Source organism: Schistocerca serialis, chromosome 11 (assembly GCF_023864345.2).
Source record: "Schistocerca serialis cubense isolate TAMUIC-IGC-003099 chromosome 11, iqSchSeri2.2, whole genome shotgun sequence".
NCBI lineage: Eukaryota > Metazoa > Arthropoda > Insecta > Orthoptera > Acrididae > Schistocerca > Schistocerca serialis.
Window position 1 is genome coordinate 206,415,350 of NC_064648.1, and position 13,224 is coordinate 206,428,573.

The window sequence follows — 13,224 nt, forward strand, 5'->3', positions numbered from 1 at the left end:
CCCACCTTCCTCCTGATGGATGATAACGCACGGCCCCACCGAGCTGCCATCGTGGAGGAGTACCTTGAAACAGAAGATATCAGGCGAATGGAGTGGCCTGCCTGTTCTGCAGACCTAAACCCCATCGAGCACGTCTGGGATGCTCTCGGTCGACGTATCGCTGCACGTCTTCAAACCCCTACTACACTTCAGGAGCTCCGACAGGCATTGGTGGAAGAATGGGAGGCTGTACCCCAGCAGCTGCTCGACCAACTGATCCAGAGTATGCGAACCCTGTGTACATGTGCACGGCGGTCATATCCCATACTGACGTGGGGGTACATGCGCAAGAAACAGTGGAGTTTTGTAGCACACGTGTTTCTGGGCGGTTTTCTCAAGTTATCACCAGTACCGTGGACTTACAGATGTGTGTCGTGTGTGTTCCCTATGTGGCTATGCTATTAGCGCCAGTTTTGTGTAGTGCCACGTTGTGTGGCACCACATTCTGCAATTATCCTTCATTTATGAGCATGAGTGTAGTTAAAAAGGCTTCAGCTGCCATCAAAATTAGGGCTGAGCTTCTGTTGCTCTCCTAGCTGAATGATCGCATGCAAGTGTTAACATGCAACTGTGTTACGTAGGTATCATACGAGAAGATCTTTAAGGCTTTAATTCCTTCCAAAGTAACAGTCAGTTTTGGCAATTCCATGTGTACAGTTATTAAGACAAGCTGGATCGGATTTTTAAGTTCATTATATTGCAGTACTAGTGGGTATACTACGTACTTGTCAGCTGGTAGCCAAATCTTTGTCTTCAATGTAAGTGAGGCGGTCATGCCGGCATACTAGGATTTCATGATTCTTAGTGATAAAGAATGCAGCTTGGTGGAGAGCTTTGTCCTAGCAACCAGTGTCAGCCTGATCAGGGGTACCAAATATTGTTTCAACACAGCTGCACCTGTGTTAAACCGAGTTTGTACATCGCGGCAGAGTGGAACTGCATCGAAAACACTTGGTAACTGCTCCTGAGCTTTAGTAGGTACTTGTTTTAACTCTCCGTAACATGGGTTCACACGCTAACAGGCGATTTGTAACTTCCTGAAACGCTAATTCTTTTAGAAAGGTTACATTCGTATCAGTGATTATCACGATGTGGTGTGGAGTAAACAACATATTGTCTTTCGTTTCAACATTGTGCTGGAAGACGGCAACGGCCTTGCCGCAGTGGATACACCGGTTCCCGTCAGATCACCGAAATTAAGTGCTGTCGGGCGTAGCCGGCACTTGGATGGGTGACCATCCGGACCGCCACGCGCTGTTGCCATTTTCCGGGGTGCACTCAGCCTCGTGATGCCAAGTGAGGAGCTATTCGACCGAATAGTAGCGGCTCTGGTCACAGAAAACCACCATAACTACCGGGAGAGCGGTGTGCTGACCACACGCCCCTCCTATCCGCATCCTCAGCTGAGGTCGGATGGTCCAGAAGGGTCACTTGCGGCCTGAAGACGGAGTGCTTATGGTGGAAGAAGGAACATGATTTCAAAATGACGGAGTATCTGCAACGCTGATTAATGGAGCAAACAAGATACAGGGCCTCACCTTCATTAACTGGCTACAATAGACGAAGGCACAAGAACCCAACGAGTACAGCTATTACCAGTTTGTTGTGCGTCGGCATTGTGGCTCAAAAAGTTCGATCATCTAAAAACACGTCAATACATAGTGTTACAGTGTGGCAGGAAAATACTACAGTTGATTTACTTTTAAAACTGGCAAAATAGTATTTGGTATGGCAGTAGGTAAAATTTTTGTAGCTACCTGTAGGATGTTGTGACGAATTAATAAAGCAGTGTTACAAGACAGTGCACTGATGTGACTTTGCACTCAAATAATCGTCTGGCTGTGACAGGATTAAGGATGGCTGTAATACAGTGAAGGAGAAGTAAGTCAGCATAAGAAGACAAAGAAGGCAGGACACACGGTATGGTCATTGAAAAGTCGCAAGAATCAGCAATTATGTGGAGCTAAGTGTAACAGATTACCAGGATTCAATTTCTTCGCCACTAAGATGACTTATCAGCAGTATTTACAATCTGTTGGCACATGCTAGCTGTTTTGAACTTTTGCTCAAGCTTACAAGTTAATTATTCTTACTGAGAGTTTATAATGCGTAGAGTTGAATGTTGTGAGTACTAAATTCACACGTAATGGTGAAACTGGTGAGGGCTGTAGTGATAGCCATTTGGTGTTCTTTTAGAACGAATAGAACGACTAGTGGCACTATGTGATCAAAAGTGTCCGGACACCCCCAGAATCACACGTTTTTCATTTTAGCTCCACTGTCCTGCTACCTACTGCCAGGTACTCCATATCAGCGACCTCAGTAGTCATTACATACATCGTGAGAGAGCAGAATGGGGCGCTCCTCGGAACTCACGGACTTGGCATGTTGTCAGGTGATTGGCTGTCATTTGTGTCATACGTCTGTACGCTAGATTTCCACACTCCTAAACATCCGTAGGTCGACTGTTTCCGATGTTATAGTGAAGTGGAAATGTGAAGGGACATGTACAGCACAAAAGCGTACAGGCCGACCTCCTCTCTTGACTGACACAGACCGCCGACAGTTGAAGAGGGTCATAATGTGTAATGGGCAAACATCTATGCAGACCATAACACAGGAATTCCAAACTGCATCAGGATCTACTGAAAGTACTGTGACAGGTAGGCAGGAGGTGAGAAAACTTGGATTTCGTGATGAGCGGCTGCTCATAAGCCACACATCACCCCACTAAAACAGAGGAAAAGCGTTGTGTGGAGTGACGAATCACGGTACACAATATGGCGATCAGATTACAGGGTGTGGGTATCGCGAATGACCAGTGAACATCATCTGCCAGCGTGTGTAGTGGCAACAGTAAAATTCGGAGGCGGTGCTGTTATGGTGTGGTCGTGTTTTTCATGGAGAGGGCTTGCACCCCTTGTTGTTTTGCTTGTCACTATCACAGCACAGGCCTAAATTGATGTTTTAAGCACCTTCTTGCTTCCCACTGTTGAAGAGCAGTGTTGGCGATTGCATCTTTCAACATGATCGAGCAGCCGTTCAAAATGCACGGCCTGTGGCGGAGTGGTTACACGACAGTAACGACCCTGTAATGGACTGGGCTGCACAGAGTCCTGACCTGAATCCTGTGGAACACGTTTGGGATGTTTCGAAACGCCGAGTTCGTGGCGGGCCTCACCGACCGACATCGACACGTCTCCTCAGTGCAGCACTCCGTGAAGAATGGGCAGCCATTCCCCAAGAAACCTTCCAGCACCTGATTGAACGTTTGCCTGCGAGAGTGGAAGCTGTCATCAATGCTAAGGGTGGGTCAACACCATATTGAATTCCAGCATTGCCGATGGAGGGCGCCACGAAATTGTAAGTCATTTTCAACAAGGTGTCCGGTTACTTTTGATGACATAGTGTATAGAGCAGACGTGACTCCACAGTCGGCTATTGTAAACGATTTACCGTAGTTGTGCTACTTCTATCCTTTATGGGGAAATCCAGTGACAGTTTCTATCCCCACTTTTCGGAAAGTTTAATGAGAATCTAACCACATTCTTCAAGTGTCCTTGATGTAGCCTAGTATGTATGTGGAGGTGTTAGATTCAGGACAAGTACATCAAAAGAGGAGCCATAGGCTCACACAGTAGTGACGGCCACCAGTATCTAACTGGCAGGTTAAACACATCAGTGCCGGAACAAGTGCAGAAGGTTATGTGTTGGTGAGTGTTTAATTAGAGCACAACTGATAACGTTGGTGGCGGCCAAATCGGAAGAAGACTTCGTATTTTTCTTGAAGGTGTAAGGGAGGCTCAAACTGGCGTGGTGCCATGCACATCAGCTGGCAACTTTTTAATAAATTTGGTTCTGTACTCCTGAGTGTCACATTGATGTAATATAATGTCTGAGGCGCCCTTTTGCAGAGTCTAGAACAACAAATGACAGGTGATGAGTAATATACGACAAGTGCTCATAAGCGTCAAATGGATATTGCAGTATTACTATAAAATTGCACTAAAGAGACGTATATGCACAAGCAAATCCGTGTTCACAGTAGAAGGTGGAACACTATTACTCGTTCAAGACAATACTAATGGTAGGTAAAACATTATGAGTGAAAATAACTGGCTGGTGGAGAGGTGGATTCTTAAGTCGATATTAAAATTGATGACTGTAACCCTGGGCTTACTCATCAGTCAAAAGACTGGGCACAGAAACTGAAAACAGGAATTGGAGAGTTTGATGGTGATGTTTGGTTTATGGGGCGCTCAACTGCGGGGTCAGCAGCGCTCGTGCATAGTCCCACTTTTTCCACAGCCCAATTCTTGTACACAGTCCAGTCCAACCGCCGCCACGAATGACAATAGTGAAATGATGAGGGCAACGCAAACACCCAGTCCCCGGATGGCTAGCACACTGGACTCGCATTCGGGAGGACGACGGTTCAATCCCGCGTCCGGCCATCCTGTTTAGGTTTTCCGTGATTTCCCTAAATCGCTCCAGGCAAGTGTCGGGATGGTTCCTTTGAAATGGCACGGCCGACTTCCTCCCCCGTCCTTCCCTAATCCGATGAGACCGATGACCTCGCTGTCTGGTCTCCTCCCCCACAACAACCCAACCCTCCGCAAGCAGAGAAAATTCCCATCCCGGCCGGGAATCGAATCTGGGACGTCGTCATCCAGAGGCAGCAACGCCAGCCACTAGGCCACGAGCTGCGGACATTAGGGGGTGAGTCACCCACTGAGGGAACACTTCATAAAGTGTCCAAGAGCGGACGCTGTGATCACATAAGTGTTTGGTTCAAATGGCACTATGGGGATTAACATCTGAGGTGATCAGTCCCCTAGAACTATTTAAACCTAAGGACATCACACACGTCCATGCCCGAGGCGGGATTCGAACCAGCGACCATAGCAGCAGCGCGGTTCCGGACTGAAGGGCCTAGAACCGCTCGGCCACATCGACCGGCCATAAGTGTTTGTGTGTGAGTGGATTCAATACAACCTAATTGAGGCAGTGTACACGAGAAATGTGTGTTTCTATATGACAGTAAGATGGAAGATGGTAGAATACACCACAGAACGAAACTGAATCAGTTGTAAGTACAATGACCAGATCAGCGTCTCTGTGAGCGCTAGTCACGCTGTGCTGGGTGCCTGGCATGGGAGGAACTGAAGGGCCAGTCAACATCCTTATAACTGCACTATTCAAGTGGGGCACGTGTTGAAAATAACTCTAGCGAGTTCCATTTGTTTCTTTCATTTTTTAATGCCATTGTTTAATGATATTACGTCCTCACGTTAAACGTAGGTGTATGTTAAGAAATACAGTGAAAAATATAGAGCTAAAATGATGTTGTAAATTAGGTTGTGCACTGGAAACAGCTCGAAATTTACTGTAATCACGTTTGTAAGTATTGCAGCTGTAGCGTAACAACACGTGAATACTTTAAGAGAACGGTCGAGATTCCAGACAGTTTGCTTACAGAATGATGAATCCACAAGTAACAGGGTGTCCATTTAATTAGTGAAACGCATGAATGAAGTGACGATATTCCCATTTTCAAGTTATTCTAGGTATGATGACATGAATAAGTCATGGGGAGATTTCGTGTGCTGAAAGATGAAGGGGTAATGCTATTCCCATTGTTGCTCAGACACTTACTGTTTGCCCATCGATACACCCAATGATTCCTATAGCAAATAGCGCTGACTCCTTGCTTAACTAACCACCTGATGGATGGCTCGTACCCATCAGTAAGTCTTTGGAGAATATGCAAAACGGACACAGCAACAAGGCAGAAGCGATATGTCAGTAGTGTAGGATGGAATAGTGAGCCAGAAGTGGTGCTGTCACAGCGGCGTAGTCCGGATGAGCTCAGACTAATTCGCCCTTAACAGAAGAATAAGAACAGATCCAGACACTACGGGATGATGATGGCATTGAAACAGAGGATGACACGCGTAAAGCTGAAATACTAAACACCTTTTTCCAAAGCTGTTTCACAGAGGAAGACCGCACTGCAATTCCTTCTCTAAATCCTCGCACAAACAAAAAAATGGCTGACATCGAAGTAAGTGTCCAAGGAATAGAAAAGCAACTGGAATCACTCAATAGAGGAAAGTCCACTGGACCTGACGGGATACCAATTCGATTCTACACAGAGTACGCGAAAGAACTTGCCCCCCTTCTAACAGCCGTGTACCGCAAGTCTCTAGAGGAACGGAAGGTTCCAAATGATTGGAAAAGAGCACAGGTAGTCCCAGTCTTCAAGAAGGGTCGTCGAGCAGATGCGCAAAACTATAGACCTATATCTCTGACGTCGATCTGTTGTAGAATTTTAGAACATGTTTTTTGCTCGAGTATCATGTCGTTTTTGGAAACCCAGAATCTACTATGTAGGAATCAACATGGATTCCGGAAACAGCGATCGTGTGAGACCCAACTCGCTTTATTTGTTCATGAGACTCAGAAAATATTAGATACAGGCTCCCAGGTAGATGCTATTTTTCTTGACTTCCGGAAGGCGTTCGATACAGTTCCGCACTGTCGCCTGATAAACAAAGTAAGAGCCTACGGAATATCAGACTAGCTGTGTGGCTGGATTGAAGAGTTTTTAGCAAGCAGAACACAGCATGTTGTTATCAATGGAGAGACGTCTACAGACGTTAAAGTAACCTCTGGCGTGCCACAGGGGAGTGTTATGGGACCATTGCTTTTCACAATATATATAAATGACCTAGTAGATAGTGTCCGAAGTTCCATGCGGCTTTTCGCGGATGATGCTGTAGTATACAGAGAAGTTGCAGCATTAGAAAATTGTAGCGAAATGCAGGAAGATCTGCAGCGGATAGGCACTTGGTGCAGGGAGTGGCAACTGTCCGTTAACATAGACAAATGTAATGTATTGCGAATACATAGAAAGAAGGGTCCTTTATTGTATGATTATATGATAGCGGAACAAACACTGGTAGCAGTTACTTCTGTAAAATATCTGGGAGTATGCGTGCGGAAAGATTTGAAGTGGAATGATCATATAAAATTTATTGTTGGTAAGGCGGGTACCAGGCTGAGATTCATTGGGAGAGTGCTTAGAAAATGTAGTCCATCAACAAAGGAGGTGGCTTACAAAACTCTCGTTCGACCTATACTTGAGTATTGCTCATCAGTGTGGGATCCGTACCAGATCGGTCTGACGGAGGAGATGGAGAAGATCCAAAGAAGAGCGGCGCGTTTCGTCACAGGGTTATTTGGTAAGCGTGATAGCGTTACGGAGATGTTTAACAAACTCGAGTGGCAGACTCTGCAAGAGAGGCGCTCTGCATCGCGGTGTAGATTGCTCGCCAGGTTTCGAGAGGGTGCGTTTCTGGATGAGGTATCGAATATATTGCTTCCCCCTACTTATACCTCCCGAGGAGATCACGAATGTAAAATTAGAGAGATTAGAGCGCGCGCGGAGGCTTTCAGACAGTCGTTCTTCCCGCGAAACATACGCGACTGGAACAGGAAAGGGAGGTAATGACAGTGGCACGTAAAATGCCCTCCGCCACACACCGTTGGGTGGCTTGCGGAGTATAAATGTAGATGTAGATGTAGATGTAGATTCAATGACAGGGAAGAAAAGACAGGGAAAGGTTGAAAATGTAACTGCAATGGCCAGCGGGAGCGGTTCTAGGCCCTACAGTCTGAAACCGCGCGATCGCTACGGTCGCAGGTTCGAATCCTGCCTCGGGCATGGACGTGTGTGATGTCCTTAGGTTAGTTAGGTTTATGTAGTTCCAAGTTCTAGGGGACTAATGACCTCAGAAGTTAAATCCCATAGTGCTCAGAGCCATTTGAACCATTTGTAACTGCAATGACATGAGACTATAGGATTTCACTGGAAATGCGGGTTCACTGTATGTTGTGCCTTATGAGTTGTGAAAGAAACCATGTCATTGAGAAGTCGTCCCTATTCTTCCTAGATTACCATGGCTAAGGACCAATGACTCTTAAGAGCATTTGTTAGCACGTAGCCATCTAAAATGAGAGTAGCGCAATCTTCATTATCACGCGCCAGCATCTTAGAATGGTCTAACAATGGAATTGTGCATACATTGATCCATATGTATGTTTACTCATAGCTCAGGCATATCATCAGAATTGTTTCCACTCAGACGTTACACCATTTGTAATACTAACCGCTACTGCCACGTTATGTCGGAGCAAATCGTTTTAATTATTCCAGTACATCTGAATAGTGGTAGACACCCACTGGGGAAGCTGAGAGCGGTAACGCGCTGTTCCCTGGACTCGGGTAGGCCCGCAGGCCCCGAATCGACTCCGCCCAGCAGATTAATGACGAGGGGCGGTGTGCCGGCCAGCCTGGATATGGTTTTTAGGCGGTTTTCCACATCCTCCTAGGGGAACAATGGGCTGGTCCCCACGATCCGCCTCAGTTCCACGAGCTGCAAACATTTGCAACACGTTTGCACTCTTTCACTGATTCCGTCCAAGGAGGGTATGGGGTGGTGACAGGAAGGGCAGCCGGCCACCCCTAAAACTAACCTTCGCAAATCCGTTGTAACCATGCTGACCCTGCGATCGCTGTGGGACTAAGGTGTAAGCGAAAGAAGAAGAAGATTTGAATAGTGGTAGACATTGCAGAAGTATATCCAGAATTAAGAAACTAGTTATTAGTTTCGGCTAGTCTCAGGGGAGAGTGACTGTCATGATCCTGTTTCTATCACAGACGAGGTACAGTCAACAATATGCAGAAAAATAATAAGCAGCATAAGAAAATGGGGCTCATAAAAATGCTTAAAGTAAAACGGATAAGCAGCATAAGGAAATGGGGCTCATAAAAATGCTTAAAGTAAAACGGAAGTGAAGATTTATGAGTGACTTGCGTTCGGAGTAAGTGGAGCAGCGACATGAGCAGTTAGACGATGATTGTGCGGTTACAACGGTCATTGCACTTGCCCTCATTTACAGAATGACAAGTAATTCTTGTGCACGGGGTGACGACCAGTAAAGGAATACTTTAGGCAAACAAATTTATTTCAAAATCCCCAGTTAAATCAATATACGTTTGTCCCAGAGCAACATTGACTGTTCCTATGCGAAATAAGTTGCCTGTCTTTCAGAAGCTAGGCAATTCTGACCGGTTTCAGCTGCTGACAAGAGATGCATCAAGCTTCTGTTCAAATTGATAGCGAATTGGAGCCATCAGTTGAAGCCAATAGCCTGTGCGGGAGGCAATTCGCGTGTGTGGACTGTGCAGGATTCAGCAGAGCAGAACACAGATGCTTCTCTCTCTTTTGAAGGAGATCTCGAGTAGGGCAGACGTCTTCCTTGGCAACCTGTCGCCAACAGAACTGAGTGTGAACCGCCTCGCCTCCCGTTGACCACGTTCACTAGTTGTTCGACCTTCTAGACCCTCTACACCGAGTAACTTCCTCCCAAGGCGCGGCTCCTGTATCCAATACACTGAAATACACTGAAGCGCCAAAGAAACTGGTGTAGGAAAGCGTATTCAAATACAGAGATACGTAAACAGGCAGAATACGGCACTGCGATCAGCTACTGCATGCTTGACAATCACGCTTGCGCAAGCGTGATTGTGCAAGCTTGCTTGACCGTGTGCAGGGCAGATTAGTTCAAGCATCAGGCTTGCACAAGCAGCTTGACGCTTGACCGAATTTCGATTATACGTGCTTGTGCAAGCCTCGAAGCGTGCCCGTGCTCGCTCGTGCGTGCCTAGAGGCTTGAACAAGCACACATCTGTCATTCGGACACAGACTGTGGAGAGGGTCGTTTATTTAGATATTGTGTCGTTTCCTTCTTCGTTCTGATGTCGGACCGGGAAGTGTTGGAGGAATTTATTAGGTGCTACGAAAGACACCCATGTTTATGGAATATTGAAAGTAAAGAATGTCACGATAAAATGAAAAGAGACGTGGCATATGAGGTGCTTCTCACAAAGTACAAAGAAATAGAGCCATCAGCAACTAAAGATACTGTTATTAAGAAAATTAACACATTACGAACGAGTTACAGACGAGAAAAAAAGGAAACGTGACAGCACCTACAAATCAGGGGCTGCAGCAGACCAAGTTTACAGGTCTGTTCTGTGGTACTTTGATCTTTTCAGCTTTTTAAATGAACAGGAGACACCAAGATGCTCTTCTAGTAATTTACAAGGAATAGAGGTAAGTGAGATAGGTTGGTAGTGGAATTTAGTTACAATACCACTGTGACAATTAAGATACCTTTTTTTTATTCTTATGGGACTTAACTGCTAAGGTCATCAGTCTCTAAGCTTACACACTACTTAACCTAAATTGTCCTAAGGACAAACACACACACCCATGCCCGAGGGAGGACTCGAACCTCCGCCGGGACCAGCCGCACAGTCCATGACTGCAGCGCCTCAGACCGCTCGGCTAATTCCGCGCGGCTAAGATATATGCCTATGCTTTTACTTGTTTATACTATTCTACAATACACATTGTTTTCTTTTAGATTTTTCTTTACTGCTAATGCACAAAATTATGTTGCCAAGGAACTTGTCCTTCATTCAGAAAGTAGTTCATAAATTCCTCTCTCACACGTTTAGCATCAAGCGGAATGTTTCCTGCAGTAGACCTTGTTAAGCCATAAGACGTCACGAGGGACAAAAGATTCAGATACGTTTCCTCATTCATCCTGAGGTAATTATGCCAATCACGAGGACATATCTTCAATTTACTCCGTAAATTTATATGAGAATGCGATTTTCGTTTTTAAAGCCAGTCTTTACTCCACATATCGCGTTTCCTCTTTTGTTTTTTCCGTAAAACAAGCAAAAAGGCTGCAACAGCAAGCGCATCGTCGTCTGTCCTCGACATTTTCCAATGTAAACAAACTGATGCTTGTACGTACGTGCCGGCCGGAGTGGCCGAGCGGTTAAAGGCGCTACAGTCTGGAACCGCACGACCGTTACGGTCGCAGGTTCGAATCCTGCCTCGGGCATGGCTGTGTGTGATGTCCTTAGGTTAGTTAGGTTTAAGTAGTTCTAAGTTCTGGGGGACTTATGACCACAGCAGTTGAGTCCCATAGTGCTCAGAGCCATTTGAACCATTTTTTTGTACGTACGTGCTTCAGTCGTGTGGAGGCTTGAGCAAGTGCGATTGTCAAGCACGCAGTAGCGTGTGTGGGGGCGTTAAGACAACAAGTTTCTATCACAGTTGTTAGTTCGCTTACTGCTGCTAAAGTTATCAAGATTTAACTGAGTTTGAACGCAGCATCTCGGAAGGAGCTATAAAACGGGGATTTTCCGATACGACCATCTCACCAGTGTACTGTGAATGTCAGGAATGCGGTAAACCATCAAATCTCCGAGATCGTTGCGGTCGGAGGAGGATCCTGCAAGAACTGAAGCAACGACGACTGAAGAGAATCATTCAACGTGACAGAAGTACAACCTATCTGCAAATTGCTTCAGATTTCAATGCTGGCCCATAAAAAACGTCAGCGTGTGAACCATTCAATCAAACATCTTCGTTATTGGCTCTTGGAGGCAAAGGCCCACTCATGTACCCTCGATGACTGCATGACACAAAGCTTTACGCCTCGCCTGGGACTGTCAACACCGTCATTGGACTGTTCATGATTAGAGACATGTTCCCTGGTCAGACGAGTCTCGTTTCAGATTGTATCGAGCGGATGGACGTCTACAGGTATGGAGGCGACCTCATGAATCCACGAACCCATGTGTATCAGCAGTGGACTATTCAAGCTGGTGGAGGTTCTGTGTGGGGCGTGTGCAGTTGGAGTGATGTGGGACCCCTGATACGTCTGACAGGTGACAGACTTGTAAGCATCCTCTCCGATCACCTACATCCATTCATGTCCATTTTGCAGTCCGACGGACTTGGGCAATTCCAGCAGGAAAATGCGACAGCCCACACGTCCAGGATTACTACAGAGTGGCTCCAGCAACACTCTCTTGAGGTTAAACACTTGCGCTGGCTACCAAACACCCCAGACATGAACATTTTGAGCATATCTGGGGTGTCTTGCAACGTACTGTCCAGAAGAGAAAAATTTGGAAATTTGTGGTAAGTTCGCCAGCCAGTGTGTCCGTGCGGTTCTAGGCGCTTCAGTCTGGAACCGCGTGACCGCTACGGTCGCAGGTTCGAATCCTGCCTGGGGCATGGATGTGTGTGATGTCCTTAGGTTAGTTAGGTTTAAGTAGTTCTAAGTTCTAGAGGACTTATGACCTCAGATGTTGACTCCCATAGTGCTCAGAGCCATTTGAGCCATTTGTGGTAAGTTCCTATAGGACCAAACTGCAAAGGTCATCGGTCCCTAGGCTACTTAAACTAACACTAACAACAACACACACATCCTATGCCAGCCACGTGCTGCTTCTACGGTCGCAGGTTCGAATCCTGCCTTGGGCACGGGTGTGTGTGATGTCCTTAGGTTAGTTAGGTTTAAGTAGTTCTAAGTTCTAGGGGACTGATGATCTCAGATGTTAAGTCCCATAGTGCTCAGAGCCATTGAACCACACACCCATGACCCTGGGAGGACTCGAACCTCCAACATGAGCGAGCCGCACAAACTGTGGCAGGGCCCCTCAGAGCACACGGCTACCCTGTGCTGCAGCTCCAGAAGAAGTCTCGACTCCCTTGTACTCTTACGGTTATATAGACAGCTCTGCAGGATTCATGGTGTCAGTTCCCTCCAGCCCTGCTTCAGACATTAGTCGTTGCCTGCCACGTCGTGATATGGCACATATGCTTGCTCGTGAGGGCCCTACATGACATTAGGCAGGTGTACCAGTTTCTTTGGCTCTTCAGTTTCTGTTCTCTTTATTCGACTTAATTTCCTGTTCTGTGATTTAACGTCAGCCCCAAACGCCCACTCACACTTCCTGACCCTCGACCTTCTGTTCATTGTCAGAAGAAGGGGAATGCAACAGTGTCCCCCTCTGCACGCACTTTCGCATTGTCATCAGAAGCCGAATCCAGGAACTCTCTGTTTCCCCGCTCACGCAGACTGGTGACAGGATGTCGATTCGTTCTCGGAGTCTGCTCCACAGCACGGCCCATGATCGACGTCGTGTGGCCAGCGAGTGTTCGCCGCTGCAATCCCAGCCTCACTGCCCAGGCGGCGGCTCGGTGTCTCCGCGCATCCCTCGGTCTGCTGCCCGACACAGCGAGCGCTGAG

At 46.7% G+C, this 13,224-nt stretch overlaps 1 pseudogene; it reads left to right on the forward strand.

Annotated features, from left to right (window-relative positions):
* Positions 1–1,184: 1,184 nt before the first annotated feature.
* LOC126427566 (5S ribosomal RNA) lies at positions 1,185–1,302 on the forward strand (annotated as a pseudogene).
* Positions 1,303–13,224: the final 11,922 nt, after the last annotated feature.